Raw genomic sequence first — 15703 nt, 5'->3', positions numbered from 1 at the left:
TGTGTGTGTGTGTGTGTGTGTTGGGGTGTTTAGGGATGTATTGGGGGGATCACAAAAATCTGGGTTTTAAGTACTAGGGCTGTGAACATGTGCCTGGAAAGGTGTTGTGGTGGGTGGAGGATGCACTGTGGTTTTGGGGAGGAGCTGGGGAGTGTCTCTGGAAAGGTTATTGGGATTTTAACTGGGTACCTGCAAGGGTCTGGGGAGGTGTTAGAGACCTGAGGTCCCTCTGTACGTGGGAAGGGAAGAATGGGTCTCTGATATCAGAGATGTGTCACGGGCTATGGTCCATGCGTGGGCAGGTATGAGGGCTGTAACCGGGTTCCTGGTGTTGGGGAGGTGTTGCAGGTGTGTGGGTAATCATGTGGTGGTTGTGTGTTTGGGGGTGTGTGCATGTGAGGTAGCTGGATGTCGGGGGTGTCTGTATGTAGAGTGTGTGTGGAAGTGTGTGGGCTGGGTGTTGTAGGTGGATCAGTTGTGTTTTAGAGGTGTTAGAGCTGTGAGTGTGTATACGGGGCAGTCGTCTATTTAGAAGGTGTTGGGAGCTGTAATTGAGTCCCTGTGCCCCAGAGAGGTGATGGAGCTGCAGGGTGTGTGTGTGTGTTAGGGGGGATGCCCCTCTGGGAGAATGAAGGGCAGCGTCCTGGCCTTCACTCCGGGGCCTAACTGGGGGCTACCCGCTCGAACCCCTATGGTATGGGGTGCCTGTGCGGGGGTGTTGAGGCAGGCAGTCCATCTGTCTCAGCCTGTGCCCAGGCCCAAGGAGCAGAGCTGCCTCCTCGCTCCCTGGGGGGCAGCAGCAGATCTGAGCCCACCCATCTGCCTTCAGATGGTCGAGGCAGGAGCCTCCACAAAGCTGCCTGGAGGGCATCACTGTGTTTGAAGAGACACAGGCTGGGGGTGGGGGAACTGCACAGCAAACAGTCCTCACGGAGGCTCCTTTAAAAACCACTGACGCCAGGAGAGAGGAAGAGGGAGGACAGGGGCGGGTATGTCTGTCCTTGTGCATCTGTGTGGGTCAGTGCCCAACTTCCAGGCCAGGGGCCCCTTCCCACATGCTTGTGCTGGATGTTCCTGTTCAGGTAGCACTCAGGCCTTGGCAAACACCACTCCAATCTAGGCAACAGGCTCCCAGCCTCACACCTGAACTACACCCTCATATCTGCACAGTCCCTACACTCACACGCACTCATACACCTTCCCACATGCATGCCTGCCACTGCACCCTCACAGTGCAGTTTGCCCCATGCCCTTAAACCTTCATCTATGTACCCCCATCACACATACCGCACCCTGCAAAACCCACAGTTACACACACCCATCTTACACACACCTATCACATAAATGTGCATGCACACATACATACCTGACAAGTCACTCTCACACATACACCCACACACTCCACACACCTTGGAGCTCCCTGTCACAGCCATATCTTATCTCCCATGCACCCAGTCTCTCTCACACTCCATGATGACACTCGCCATCCCTTCTGCCTGCACATGCAAGCACATGTTTATACACACATGCCTCACCACCTTTGAGACGGCTCCCCACTACCCAACCCACTGGGCATTTCTCGGTGTCCAGGCCAGGCCCTGAAGCTTCCCAGAAGGGCTCTCACCAACTGAGAGGACCTTCTGCCTCCCCACCCTGCCAGCTGGGTCAGAGTATGGTGGGGGAGGGGGCGGGTGGCAGGGGCAGGTTCTCTGTGCTCTGGTGTGACTGCCACTGTATGTATGAGGGTGTGATAACATGTCCTGAGACCCATGACAGGGCCTGTGAGTCAACACCGTATGGGGAAGAAAGCACAGGTGCGTGTTCAGCAGTTATGTTCGTGAGACGTAGAACGAGTGTGCGGGTAGAGATTTACATGTCACAAATGTGTGTGTGTGAGTGTGTGTGTGTGTGTGTGTGTGTGAGAGACACAGAGAGAGACGCAGGGCCTGTGTAGACAGGTGTGGCCATGGGGGCTGCGTTTATACAAGGGCCATCCCCCAGGTGAGTGTGAGGGGGTGTTTCCCAAGACAGGAGAGGTGCACATCTGCAGCTGGTGGAGGGGTCAGGCTGCAGGCCTCTCAGCAACCCCTCCCCTACGAAAAGAGGAGCAGGGAGCAAGGGGCTCTGGGCGGCTTCTCTCTCTTGCTCTTTCTCCCTGACCTCTTTAGCAGCTGGAAGCTGAGCCGGGGGTGGAAGGAATGGAGACTTGGCTGGCCTGGGGGTTTGGGGAGGGAAGAGGGAGAAAACACCTTCCAGATTCTCATCAAATCCCTGTTTGTGGTTTGTAGCCTCCAGTCTCTCCTCCCTCCCTTTCCCTCCCTCTCTCTCTCTGTCTGTCTGGGTTTCCCCCTTTCTTTATCTCTTCCTGTCTCTCAGCCTCCCCATCTCTCTCCTTCTCAATCTCAGTCACCCTGTCTCCGTTCTTGTCTCTAAGTCTCTGTCTTCCATTTTTCTGCCTCCTCCTCTCTCTGCCAGCACCTCTGTCTGTCCGTCTCTCCCTGTCCCAGTCCATCTGTCCGTCTCTCTCCGTCTGTCTGTGTGTGGGTGTCTCTGTCCATCTGTTCCACCACCCATCTGTCTGGCTGTCTGTGTTAGTCCTTCCAAGGGTGCCCACTCGCTCCCCAAGGCACCCTCCCCCAGGTCAGCAAGGCCTCTCCTGGCTCAGGGGGTGGGGAGGGGGTGCAGAGCTGCAGCTTCTGGAAGCTTCAGTAGCAGCTGGGCTGAATTGGGAGTTCGGGGCCAGCCAGCTGCAGAAACGGCCCCTCCCTTGGGCTCCCAGGCCAAGGACCCCAGAGCAGAAGAGGAGAGAAAACAGGGCCTCATTGCATTTGAGTTTGTATGTGTGGTGGAGGGGGCTGGAAGGAGGCAGGGCCTCACTTCACTCTCACTTCACCATTGCCCCAGGAGCCAGGCCCTGCAGGAGAGGGATCCTCGATGCCCACCTTCCTCATCCCCTGGCCAATGGAAGAGATGCTGGGATCCAGGAGGGAGGGGCCAGGAGAGGCCAGGCCTTGGGGGAAGGAGGGGCTGGGAGCCAGGGCTTCCTGTCAGCTGGGCTGGAGGGGGGCTCCTTCCCTACTCGTTTCCAGGCAGTCCCTGGGGACCCCTCCTGCTCTGGTCCCAGTTCCAGGCACGAGGGGTTGTTCTTGCCAACTGCACTGGGGCCATTCCCAACTCCATCAACCCATAGGGACATGGGGGAATCAAACCAATGTCAACCCCACAACGGTGGAGGCTGGTTGTGGCCATGTAGTGACCCTGGCCCTGTCTAGGCACTGGCCATCCTGAGTCTAGCACCTCACACACACATATATACAGTGCATCCCAGTACGCACTGCCTGCCCACGCCCCCAACACCAGTACCCACCGTCATGACATGAATGCAGAGACCAGCACCCTACCTTGCACCGGTGACAGCGCCCCCGTCACAAAGCCAGCAGCTTCAGACAGCATCCCTCAACATTCTTCCTGGCTACTCTATCCCTGTCCCCCACTCCTCTCCAATAGCTCACAGTCCAAACCCCACAATGGATGGGGAAACTGAGGCCCAAGAGGAAGGGATGGGAGGACACAGTCATCCCTCCTGAGACCCGGGGATAGGATCATAAATGAGGAAAGAAGAAAGAGATGCTGCGGGGGCAGAATCAGGCTCCTTCCTGACCTACCACGGGCAAAGTCCGTATTGGCTGCACCCTCCACACAACCCTTCCACTGGGCCAGGGGCTGGCTCCCTCCCTCTCAAGCTCTCCTAGCCCCTGGTTGGGCCCCCTCCCTCTCCCCCGTTCTGAGCAGCCCTCCCTGCCCTCTCCCTCCCAGCTCTGGCTCTCTCATCCTCAGCTCTTGGAAGCCTGACTCACTGTTTCCCCTCCTCTCTCCCCTCCCTCCCTCTCTCTCCCGGCAGCAGCGGCGCCTCCCCCTCCCCTGGGGGGGCTCTGGCCACAAGGGTGCCCGCCTGCTTCTCTCCCCAGGCTCCAGCCCCCTCCACTCCCAGGAGGCCCCCTGCAGCTGTTCTAATTCCCTAACTACAGTGAGGTGGAGTGCAAACAGCCCAGATCCCAGCCTGGCCTTGCCAAAGGTATCTGTGACCCCCACGCTGGGCAAGTGGCTCCTCTCCCTAGACTTGGCTTTCTCTTGTCAAACAAGTGGGGGGCGTCCAACTGGATGATGCTCCTGGCAACTCTGGGACCCTAATGTTTCCCACTTTTATAACCTGGGTGTCTTCCGGCACAGAGCACCTGACAACCTGTAGTGTGCAGTACCTGCCACAGGCCACGCCCCCCCAGGTCCCAATAAAAGCTCAGCTGTGTTCCAGGCATTTGGGGAGGGCAGAGGGGAGATGCTACCCTGGGACTAGAAGCATTTGTTGAAAACCCTGGAATCCCTCTGTCTCCCCATTTCTCTCCTCCTGTGAGAGTCTCTCTCTCTCCCCGACCCCCACCTGTCCCCCTCCCTCTTTCCAAACATCTGCTTGTCTCTCCTCCAAAAACAACCCCAGAATCTGATCCTGAGTGAGAGGCCCTCAGTGCTGCCTCTTCTCTGGCTCCAGGGTGGGGAGTGGTATATTCCCAGGCCTTCTTGGTCCCTGGCCCCCACCTCCAGGGGCTGTAATCTCAGCTCTTCTTGCCTGTTTTCTCTTTCACTCTCATCACTGGCTTTGGTCTCCATCTTTCTCTCTCTTCACCATGCATGTGGCTGTGGGTCTCTCCTCCCCATGCCCCCACCCCCTCCCTGTGGGGGGGCCCATCTGCTGGCATTAGCAACAATGTTACCCTTGCTTCCTCCCATAGTCCCCAGCTCCACCCCGTCCTGGCTTCCACCTCCCCACTCTGTCCCAAAAGACCCAGGGGACCCAGAGAGAGAGCTGGGCTCCATCCCATAATAGTGAGTCTGCTTGACCTCACCAAGCCAGACCAGAAGGGCCTGGGCATCTGGTACGCAGGCATGGCACCCCCTGGTCTTGGGTGGCTGGCATGAGACACAGAGCTCTGTGTTCTACAAACCAAAAAAAAAAAAAAAAAAAAAATTGAAGTTGACCTGGGGGTGGGACAGAGAGGGGAAGGGGGAAATGAGGGAGATCAGGTTTGCCTGGAGGAAGCCCCCGTCCAATGGGGAACAGAAGCATAGAGGAGGGAGTGGTTCAAAGTCAGTGCTCCAGGCTGATTGGAGAACAACAATGTCCCTCTGGGGCTCTGTCAGTCCAGAACAGCTCGCCCTACCCAAATGTCTTCTGCCAGGGGCAGTCTGCCCCTCAAGCCTCCAGCGCAACCATAGCAATCAGGTGGAGACCCCATCTTTTAATCTTCTGAGTCCAAGTCCAACTTCCCTACTGTACACCTCCACTTAGCTCAGCAGGGGCTTCCAGAAGCCTCCCAGCCCAGATCTAACTACATGCAGTGGGGGTTAACAAAGCCCCCCAGCTCCCAAACCCCTTCCCCAAAGGCCCCATCAAGGGCTGGGGAGCAATGCAAAATAACCCCAGAATCCTCATGCATTGAAACTGAGAAGCTATGCTGTCCATTCACAGCACCTGAGGGTGGTAGGGGCTCACTGCCCCCATGACCCTGTTCCAGACCCCCCAGCCCAGCAACAATAATAAACAGCTAGCTCTTTTTCTTTATGACACCAAATTTCTCCAAGCCCAACAGCTCCTTCCATCACTACCTCAGCCATAGATCACATTAAAAACTCACAGAGGGCAACTTAAACACATCACATTTGTTTCTCTCTATATTATTTCAAAAGTAACGGCATTAAAAATGGATTTTACTACAGAAAATAAATATCAGCACGTGGGCCGGGAGCCCAGATGGAGGAGACAGCCCACCAGGGGAATGTCCCTGAGGGCTTGGGCACAGTCAGGCACTGACCAGACTAGAAAGGCCAGGCTACACCTTGGGCTGTGGGGGATTCCTGGGGAGGGGGCAATGCCTGCCCACCTGGGCATCTGCCCCAAAGCCGGATGAAGAAGGACAAGTCACTGGTTTGGGCTGGTGGCCACTGGTCCCCCAAAGCTCATGCCCTCACTGGTCTTTGCAACCCCTGAAGAGTGGGAGCTCTGGGGCCAGAAGTTCACCAGTCTCTGGGGATTACTCCAACTATTGACACAGCAGGAGAAAAAAATGAATTCAACTTACTATCCAGTTTGATTTTCCATTACTATAAAAATAAATATACATCTGCTCAAAGGAGGGAGATGGCAAGCAGCATGCACATGCCACCTGGGGGGTCCCCCCACAACCCAGCCTGCCTGCACCCCCCCTACGCCAGGCTGGGGGACAGACAGACTGGTAATCTTTCACTTACAGTCCCAGCTCACACAGTCACACACACCGGGCCACACGGAACAGGAACAAGCCAACAATAGAAACACCCCAAATGCCCCTGGCAGGACTCTGCCCAGGCCCGGGCACATGCCCCCGCCCAGCCGGCGGCGACAGCAGCAGCGGACAAAATGTGGCCACCCTGACCCGGAGGCAAAGCTTGTCCTCACACCCTGAGCTCTGCCCAGGGAGCTGGGGCCAAGTCCCGCCTGACACCAACTGGTCCGGCGGGAAACGCCTGCCCAGCCAGACAGGCACAGGCCCCCCAAGGGTCCCTCCTTGTGCTCAGGGACCAGGCTGGTGCAGTCCGGCCCTGCCTCCCAGGGTGACGCCTGGGCCCAAATTCAGCTGGCCCTGCCAGTCAGGCACTGGTGCAGAACCGAGGGCACCAGGCTCAGCCCCTCCCAGCCCAGCCCCAGGGCCCCCAAGCTGGGAGGGAGGGGAGACTCCCCACCCCTCCACATCTGGCCCTGGCCCCCAGGGTCTGCGGTAGAGAATTCCCGCCCCCGCTTCTCTCTCTCCCTCCTCCCGCTCGGTGCCCGCTGCCCGCCTCAGGGACAGCCCCAGCTCCCGCCTCCGGCCAGCAAGGCCCACATCCTTCCTCCCTCAGCTGGCCCCTTCGCCTGGCAGGAGGCTGGGGGGTCAGGCTGCTGGGGAACCCCCCCAAGCTCCCATCAGTCCTCATCCCCAGCCCCCAAACTCTGGGTTGCTGTCCCTTTTCCTGTAGAACAGGAAACAAGGTTATTTCCTAGACTCAGAGCCAGCCCCCTGCCCCTCTGGCTCTGCCCGGGGACCCAGACCCAGCAGGGGAAGGCGCCCTCAACCAGCAAGCAGAGATTCAGCAATTCACCCCAGCTCCCTGCCTAGGGGGCTGACAGCTGTCACTCAGCACCCCACCCCCTGGGGAAGAGGGGGCCGATTCAATCAGAGCCCCAGAGGAAACGCATTGATAGGCGATTATTTATTTATTTATGCAAAAGTGAGCCGACTTTGTTCGCCAGGTAACCGGGCACGCGGCCCAACCCCTTCAGCCCTAGCCGCCCCCAAATCCCTCCTCCGCCCCACACCCGCTCCGGGTCATTAGGTCCCCGCCCCTCAACTCCCCGAGAGCCAGTGGATCCTAGGGATTTGGGGGTTGGAGGGGAGGGGCTCCTCCCTCCGCAGTCTCCCCTTTTCCCAGCGCCGATCCTAAAATCCAGCCTTGTTCTCCGCTCCCACGGTCCCCCCTTCATTCCCCCCCCCCCACATTCTCAGCAAGCTGGAGAGCAAATTGCAGTTTTAAATCCAAAGGCGGAGGGAGGGGGAAGGAGGAGGGGGCGCGCGGCAGCGCTGGGCGCGCACCTCGCCCCCGAGCCGGGGGAGCCGCGGGGCGGCCAGGAAACCCGAGAACCCCCCCTCCCCGCCCCCCCTCCCCGTCCACCTCCCCCTCCCCCTTCCCGGCGCTGCCTGCCAGGCTTCGAGCCGAGCCCAGCCGAGCCGCGGGCCCCGGTGGAAACAAAGACCGATCGCACCGCGGGCACCGCAGCCACCGGGTCCAGCGGACCGGACCGGGGGACGCGGGCCCCCCCCCACCGTGCGCTGCACAAAAGAGCCCGGCCGGCCGGTCCCCAGCGGGGATCTGGGGCTGGGGAGGAGGCGCCACTCACCGGAGTGCTGGGCTGCCGGCTCCGTGGGTCCGAGCCAGGCGAGGGGTTTTAGGGGGCGTCTGTCTTCCGGCGGTGGCAGCGACGCGGGCGCCCGGCTGCTGAGGAGAGGAGTCGTGGAGGAGCCCTGAGCCGCCCGCCGTCGCTGACAGCATGGCTCGCGCCTCGGCTCACATTCTCCGCCGCTAACTCCGCTGGACACGGCCCCCCGCTCCCGCGGCGCCCCCCCACCTCGATCACTCCTTCGCTCTCTCTGCGCTCCCCTCGCCCTCCCGCCGCGCACACACTCTCCCAGCCCTGGACACCCCCGCCCCCACCCCCCCAATTGCAAACCTGGGAGGGAACGCGCCCCGCGTAGTCCTCCTGCTCCTCCTCCTCCGCCCTCCTCCCTCCCGCTCTCTCTGGCTGTCTGTCTGTCTCTCAGACTGTCTCTATTTCTCGCTCTCTCTGCCTTTCTCTGCTCTCCAAGCTGGGTGGGAAAAGGAAATGAGGACAGAAAGCAGACGCTGGCTTTGGGTGGTGGTAGCTGGATTCCCTCTCTCCCTCCCTCCTCCTCCTCCCCTCCCTCCTCCTGCCTTCTGCTCTCTCCGCTGCGAGCGGGGCTGAGCGCAGCCTGGCGGGTGGCTCGCTCTGCCCGCCCGCCCGCCTGTCTGTCTGTCTGGTCCGCCTCGCTCGCTCCCTCCCTCCGTCTCTCGCCCTCGCCCTGCCTGCCTGCCTCTCTCCGTCTCCGCCGCCGCCGCCGATGCCTCTGCGAGCTCGCCTTACCTTCGCCGCTCACCATCCGGAACCCTAGGGGGGAGCGCGCGCGCGGCACGCCGGGACTTGTAGTCCCCGCCCCGGCCGCTCCGCGCGCGGGGAGGGCGGGGCCGCGCCGGCTGCTCCGACGGCGCGGCCGGGAGCCCCGGGGACCCCGCGCCTGGGGCGCGTCTGGCTGGGGCGCGTCCTCGTTTACCAACGGGCGCAGATCCTCCCCAAGAGTTACGAATGGTCCCCGTGTTCCTTGTCTCCACCGGGGGGCTCTGGATCGAGCGGAGGTTGCGAGTGGGAGTGAAGGGGCGGGGTCTGAGAGTGGAATGGGAGTGGAATAGGGAACCAGGGGATTAGCCAAAGGGGCTGCGACTTTCTGGGGCGTCCCAGTTAAATGGGAGGAGGAGAGGACGGAGGAGAGGACCGGCTCTCTCAATCTGGGGACGTTATCCTTTTCTGAAAAGGTTTCTTATTGAGTAAAGCGCAAGTATTTATGGCGGGAGGCCTGCTGGGGCGGGGCAGCGGGGGAGACCCAGCCCGCGCTGCCTCCTCACTCGGTGACCCCTCCTCTCAAACTCCGAGCTCAGGGTTTCGCCCTTGCAACCCAGTTTTCCTACATGTCCAAGGGCGGCGAGGGCTCAGAAGTCTTGGATAATCCACAGATAGAACACACACACCCTTTTCCGAATTCTGCTGAGCATTTGCGTTGTGTCAGGAAGCAGGATTCAGATTGAACGGTGCTGACCTCCTGCCGCGGCCGGGGGCTGGGCTCAGCACTTTCACCTACCTCCTCTTCAGGTCACATCTGTTCTCCAGCCCCTGGCTCCTGGGCCCCCTGCCTAGCCTAGCCCACAGATGGCAATGTGCGCTGCTTAAGGGCCTTGTTACCGCCCCCAGAGATGGCTGAACTGCTGTGGTAAAATCGTGCTGTTATTTCCATTTTAGAGATGGGGGCACTGAGGCCCAGGTTCTCCTGGTTAGCAAGTGGCTGAGCCCAGCTGGGTTTGAACCAGGGTCTGACTAACTCCAAACCCCACAAGCTTAACCCCTGGGCTATGGCAAGCAGTTGTGAGTCCTTCCATTTCTGTAACTGACCTTCTCTCCCCGTGTCTGTGTGTCCTTTCTTGGCACTTCAACAAATGTTAACTGAGGTATGCAGGGCTTGCAGGGGACTCGGAGATGAATAATGCATAGTGGCTGTCCTGTCCTATGTCCTAGATGTCTACCAATGCCGGCCCTGACTGGCCCTGCAGCAGTCCCACCTCATTGGACCACCTCATCTGTGTGTCTGACGTTCCACACTCTGTGTCTGCTGGCCTTGTCTATCTTGCTCCAGGTCTGAAGTTCCTAGAGCAGTGCCTTTGTCTCTGGCTTCCCTGTTTCTGACTCTTCCTTTGGCCTTGCAGGGTGATGGCCAGTGTGTGACAAAGGCAGCTGGTGACATTTTGCCAACTGCAGCTCCCTGGTCACTATCTTCCCCACACCTCCACTCCTTCCAAGCTCCTTCTCTATGGCAGTCCGGTGCCCCCAGAGGACAAAAGATGGGATCTGGGGAGCACTCTCTATTGACCCTTGGCAGAGGGTGTGTGCAGCAGTAACAGGAGAGGTCTAGGGCTCTAAACGGGACACTATTGATTTGGCATCGTGGGGCTGCCATGACCGGCTGGAGAGACCGTCATCTTGGAGCAGCTTCTCCTTGCAGACAAGTTAGACCTTGGGTTTGAAGATTTATTCATTGAATGGGAAATATAAGGTCAGATACTCATAAAAGTGTGGCTAAAGTCATTAGAAATTCTGCAGCTCCAAATCCTGGGCCTGAAGTGATCGCAAATAGATGAGGCTTTGGCACCTTGCCCTGGCTGGCCCCCTATAGGACAGACAGACTTTGGCCTTGGGGAGGGTGAAAGAGACCCAGGTTCCTCCTCCTTTCTCTCCCTTCCCCCATTACCCATTAGATTCTGCCCCTGGACATGAAGACTCTACTCAGTTTGAATCAAGTTTTAGGAGGGAGTTGGGTGGGATAATATAGGATGGTTTCTGGGGTGTGGAGAGCCCCAGTAGGCTGGGATGAAGGGGAGTTTGGGAAAAGCGTGGGAGGGGGAGGTTAAGTAATGAGATGCAGAGGACAAGATTAGTAGGGCCCATGGCTCTATGAGTTAGAGGGAAATAGAAATTAGGTAGGGTTTCCCAAGCATGCCCCTCCCACCCCAGGCTACTTCAGCATCCCCTCCCCTGTGAGGGTGAATTCCGTTAGCCCTTAAAGTGTTGATCATCACTGGAAACCAAGCATTGCAGAGTCTCCCTGTTATGTGGGGGCTGGTCTTTTTCGTGGAACCTCTCCAAATTGTGTTGAGTTGGGGGGGGGGGTCTCCCCAAACTCAAGCTGTCTTCCCGTGGGCTGCTGCTGCCACCTAGTGTCTAATCTCCATTTCTGCTTCAGCAGTTCACAAGCAGGAGGGAAAGGAGGCTTGAGGCAGAGGACACAGGTTCTGGAAGCGCCTGAATCATCCCTCTCTGGGCTCAGCTCCCTCCAGCCGCTCTTGTTTCAGTGTAAGCAGAAGGTGGTGTAGCTAGACCCTAGAAAATAAAGATGAGAGTCTGGAGATAAAGTTATGGAGCCTTGGGTTTGAGAGGCCATGTGGAGTAGGAACCAGACAGGCCTGGTCCTGATCTTGATTTTACTTGTGTGTCCTCAGTCTGTGTGAGTCTCAGTTTTCCTGTGTGTAAAATAGAAGCAGAGCTGTTGAGAAGATTAACTGAGCACATAGATGTAAAAGCACTGTGAAAACTGGCAAGGGCATGGTAAGAGAGATGATGAGTCACACTAATAATGACAATAACTGACAGGTCCCAGCAGCCTGGAGCCAAGCCCCCGGGCCTCATGGAAAGGGCAGGAGAGGGTAGGGACTAGCATGGCCCTCCCTGAATATGGAAGTTCTGGGGCTGGCCCTACTCCTGGGGCTGCCTCAGGGGAGGTGTGGACTGCTAGAGGGTGGTTCAGCCCAGTATGAAGAAGGGGAGACAGAGGCCTAGGGAGGTTGCGGGCCTATCCTAAGCTATTGAGCTGCAGATCCAGGAACAAGAGGCCTATTGGACTGGAGCCATTATAGCCCTGGTTTTCCCCTTCTTTGGATGGGAACAACTCAAAGCTGAAGCCCAAGAGACAATGCAAGCAGGAAGCCTCCCTCATTGTGGTACAGTGGGGACTAAGGCCCCCAGGCCCTGTTAGCCCTCCTCCTGGGCCAGCCTCTTTCCCCTCCCCCGTGCAAGTCCTCCCACATTCCTCTAGGCCACAGGAAACCCCAGCTGCAGCCCAGACTTCAAACAGCTCCTCCCTCTGGGGCAGGGGGTGTGGGAGGAGAGGCCAGAGGCCAGAGGGCAAAGGTCAGCTTTGTTCCTGCCGGAGGTGGTAAGGGACCTGGGGGAGACAGAGGGGGAGCAGGGTCGGGCCCTTGACAGCCACGCTGAGTGTGTGTGAATTCCTGTGGCCATCAGGGTTGTGTAGTTCCCGCTGTGCGCCTGTGTCTGGGGGATAACTGTGTGTCCTCGGTTTGCTTTCGCTTGCGGGCCCGACTTCTGTGTCTGAGCTGTTTGTCTGTGAGCACTCAGCCTGGGATCCCACTGACATGTCTGTAGGTGCCATAACTTGTATCGCTATGTCTGGTTCCTTGGTGCGGTCAAAGCTACATATCCTTATATGAAGGTGACCTGGTATGGTTCTTTGTGTCCAAGGGGGTGTCCCACTTCTGCCTCTTCCCCTCCCATCTTTCCTCCCCATTGTCACCAAAGGATTCCTTCTGAAAAATGAATCTGGCTGGGCACGGTGGCTCACACCTGTGATCCCAGCAGTTTGGGAGGCCAAGGCGGGCGGATCACTTGAGGTCAGGCGTTTGAGACAACCCTGGCCAATATGGCGAAACCCCGTCTTTATTAAAAATACAAAAATAAGCCGGACGTGGTGGCTCCCGCCTGTAGTCCCAGCTACTTGGGAGGCTGAGTCAGGAGAATCACTTGAAGCCGGGAGGCGGAGGTTGCAGTGAGCTGAGATGGTACCACTGCACTCCAGCCTGAGCAACAGAGTGAGACTCCGTCTAAAAAAAAAAAAACTGAATCTGACCTTGCTACTACCCTGCTCAAAACCCTTCAGTGGCTCCCCATTGCCCAAGGCTTAGGATCCCAGCTCGAGTGCGTGGCAGACAAGACCCATGCCTGCCTTTGCCATCTTCATCTTTAGCCACCAACCCCTCTGAAATTTCACACTCCTAGCACACCTACTTAATTGTAACTCCCTAAGCAGTCTCATTTCTTGCCTTTGAGCTCACTTAATTCTGTCCAGTCTGGAATGCCCTTCTGTTGCTTCTTTCTTTACCAAGCAAACTCTTACTCTTACTGTTGTTTCTTGTGAATCAACACCTCCTCTGAGAAGCCTCCCAGACTTCCCCCAGCCCAGTTGAGTTAGGACTCTCCCCTGTTCTCCCACATAGCTTTATTGTCATTTTCTGCCTGCATCTGTCGCATTAGCACCCATCACCATTAAACTGTGACCTCTTTGAGAGCAGGAACTGTGCCATACCTCCTGTCCTGTGGTGGGAAGTTTCTGAAAAGACCTGGTTCTCCCATCCCAGGGGAAAGTTTCTTGCAGTTTTGGATGTAGTACTCAGAGTCACCACTAGAGAGAGTGTGAACATCACTGCAGGACCATCCAGGCTGTGTGTGTGTGTGTGTGTGTGTGTGTGTGTGTGTGTGTGTGTGTGTCTTCGATACTGTACCTGGGAGACAACTACTGGAGTGGAGAGAGGATCCACTCAGCTCAGTCCTGGAGCAGTGGGATCCAGATGAGACTCCATTCCCCACAATGAGTCCTGGGTCCCCCAGATTTCTTCTTTCTTTTCCCCACAACTCAGGGCCCATACCCCTTGGTCTTCCGCCTCCTACTTCTTGCCTCTGACTCTCCGTCCCTCTTCTTCCATGCCTCATCTTCACCCTCAGGCCTCCCATGCCTAATTATTGGCACTTGCCTAGGCTGAATGGGCCTTACTCTACCATACCTCTGGGCCTTTGCACATGCTGTTCCCTCTGCTGGAGATGACCTCGCCCTCTGGCTGCTTCATCAAGCAGATTTTTATTTCACAGACTCCAAGAAATCCCCCAGACTTGGCTCCCAGACTGACCTTGCCCCTAAGTGTTGTCATTGTTTACTGTTCTGCCTCCTAGACAGGACCAGCCTACAGGAGACATCAGTAGATGTGTGTGAAATTAATAAATGACTTAGTTCTTTTACGAGTACAATCCTCAGCATGTATGGAGCTACCCCTGAGCCCTATGTGCACCAGGCCCTTCCTGGTCCTGACTCTGGGTCCACATGACACTTTCCCAGGCTGCTCCTTCAAATAAAGAAATATGACCCGGGGAACACATGAGACTTTGAGTTCAAATCTTGGCTCTACCATCCGCCTGTATGACCTTGAGCCAGTGTTGTAGCCTCTCAGAGTCTTGTTTCCTCTTTTGTAAAATGGGGATAATCACACATCTGTGCTGCCTTGTGGTGAAGATCAAATTAGACGATGCATGCGAAATACCCAGCATTAGTCAATTAGGTGTCCTCCTCCCCCACCATGAACTTGGAAATAAAATTGCCCTCTGAGTCTTAAACCAGTAAAATCCACGCATCACGGAGGAGAAGAGCCAGGTGGGGGAGTGAATGAGGCGAGAGATGGTTTTGTAAACGACTGAAGAGTTTTGTGAACGGTGCAAACCGCAATCAAGGTGACCCGCCTGTAATCTCAGGGAGGCAGGGCGAGGATGTGATTGAAATTGAGAAAGCAGAAGCCTAATCAATTGCATTGTGCTCTATCTGAAGGGAACAGAAGGCAGCACAGAAAATGGGGTGCAAGGGAGAATTCATCTAGCTGTTTCAGAGGGAGAGACAAGGAAGGCACCAGTAGACACAGGGATTCCAGGCTCAGGAGGCCCTGGTCTCTACTGAGGACCAGTGAGGGGCCTGGTGAACTCCGGGTGGTTCACTGCCCTGCTGGGCTTTCGTTGAAACCAAACAGGCATCCGGGTACCAGACAGAGCCCTGTAGGGCGGACAAGAATATTCTGGTCCCTGAAAAAGGCTATGGAGACTGAGAGCACTGATTTTGGAGTCAAAAGACTTGGTGTAAGCCCCTGCTCTGCCACTTCTGTCCTGCTGATTCACTTCACTATGCCTCAGTTTCCTCATTAGCAACATGAAGATACAACAAACTCCTCCTCATAGGGATCTGCGAGGATAAAATGGCAGCATGCATGCACTTAGCAGGATGCCTGGCACAGAGTCAACAATTTGCAAATGGTAGTGACAAAGAGAATTAACATGTATTGATCATTTGATTACTATTTCAGAGATGAGGAAATCGAGGCTTGGAGAGGTGAAAAATTTACACTAAATCACACAGCTAGTGAGTGGTGGAGGCAGGATTCACACCAGGCACTACAGCTCCAGAGCCATGCTCTTCTCTGCTTATTTCATGGCAGGTAGAATCACTGACCTCTGGCTTATACATCAGGCTCTTGTGAGTTTGGTCAACCAGAAACTGTAGCCCTTGGGAAGCCTTGGCCCCTGAGACTTTTTCTGTAGAGCTAAGGCTCCCACCCCTATGACAACCCCTCTGAGCAGCCATTTGGCTTCTCTCCATCTTATTGCTCTCATTCAGCAACCCCCAGCACAGGGCAGGACACAGGGAATTCTCAATCTGCATTGATTGCCTTCTCTTTCTTTCCTTTAGGTCACCCAGCATAGGAGGATTTCCAGGGAATCTTTCCACCAATAACTAGAGGAGGAAGGATCATACACACACACACACACATACACACACACACACAACACACCCCACAGATGCTCTCTTCCCAAAGCCTAGAGGCAATGAAGTCCAGTGAAAAGACCATGAGCTTTGGTGTAAGATCTTGGTTCAAATCCTAGCTCTGTCACATACAGCTGCATGCCCTTGGT

General features: G+C 56.6%; 1 protein-coding gene across 8 annotated transcripts in view; it reads right to left on the bottom strand.

Annotated features, from left to right (window-relative positions):
• AHDC1 (AT-hook DNA binding motif containing 1) overlaps positions 1-8757 on the bottom strand; it is a 70929-nt gene extending 62172 nt beyond the window's left edge. For 5 of the 8 annotated variants that reach the window (XR_002733178.2, XM_026457227.1, XM_023219508.2 and 2 more), the window contains exons 1-2: positions 8297-8700; positions 7967-8061 (exon numbers count right to left, since the gene is read on the bottom strand). The gene's annotated coding sequence lies outside the window, so the exon portion shown is untranslated. Of the gene's footprint in view, positions 1-7966; positions 8065-8296; positions 8701-8728 lie in introns of those variants that run through there. The other 3 variants (XM_023219506.2, XM_023219507.2, XM_023219505.2) reach the window with 3 other exon arrangements.
• Between the last annotated feature and the right edge of the window lie 6946 nt (positions 8758-15703).

Source organism: Piliocolobus tephrosceles, chromosome 1 (genome assembly GCF_002776525.5).
Source record: "Piliocolobus tephrosceles isolate RC106 chromosome 1, ASM277652v3, whole genome shotgun sequence".
Classification (NCBI taxonomy): domain Eukaryota; kingdom Metazoa; phylum Chordata; class Mammalia; order Primates; family Cercopithecidae; genus Piliocolobus; species Piliocolobus tephrosceles.
Note: the sequence above shows the minus strand (reverse complement) of the source record. Positions and strands in the feature narration are given on the sequence as shown.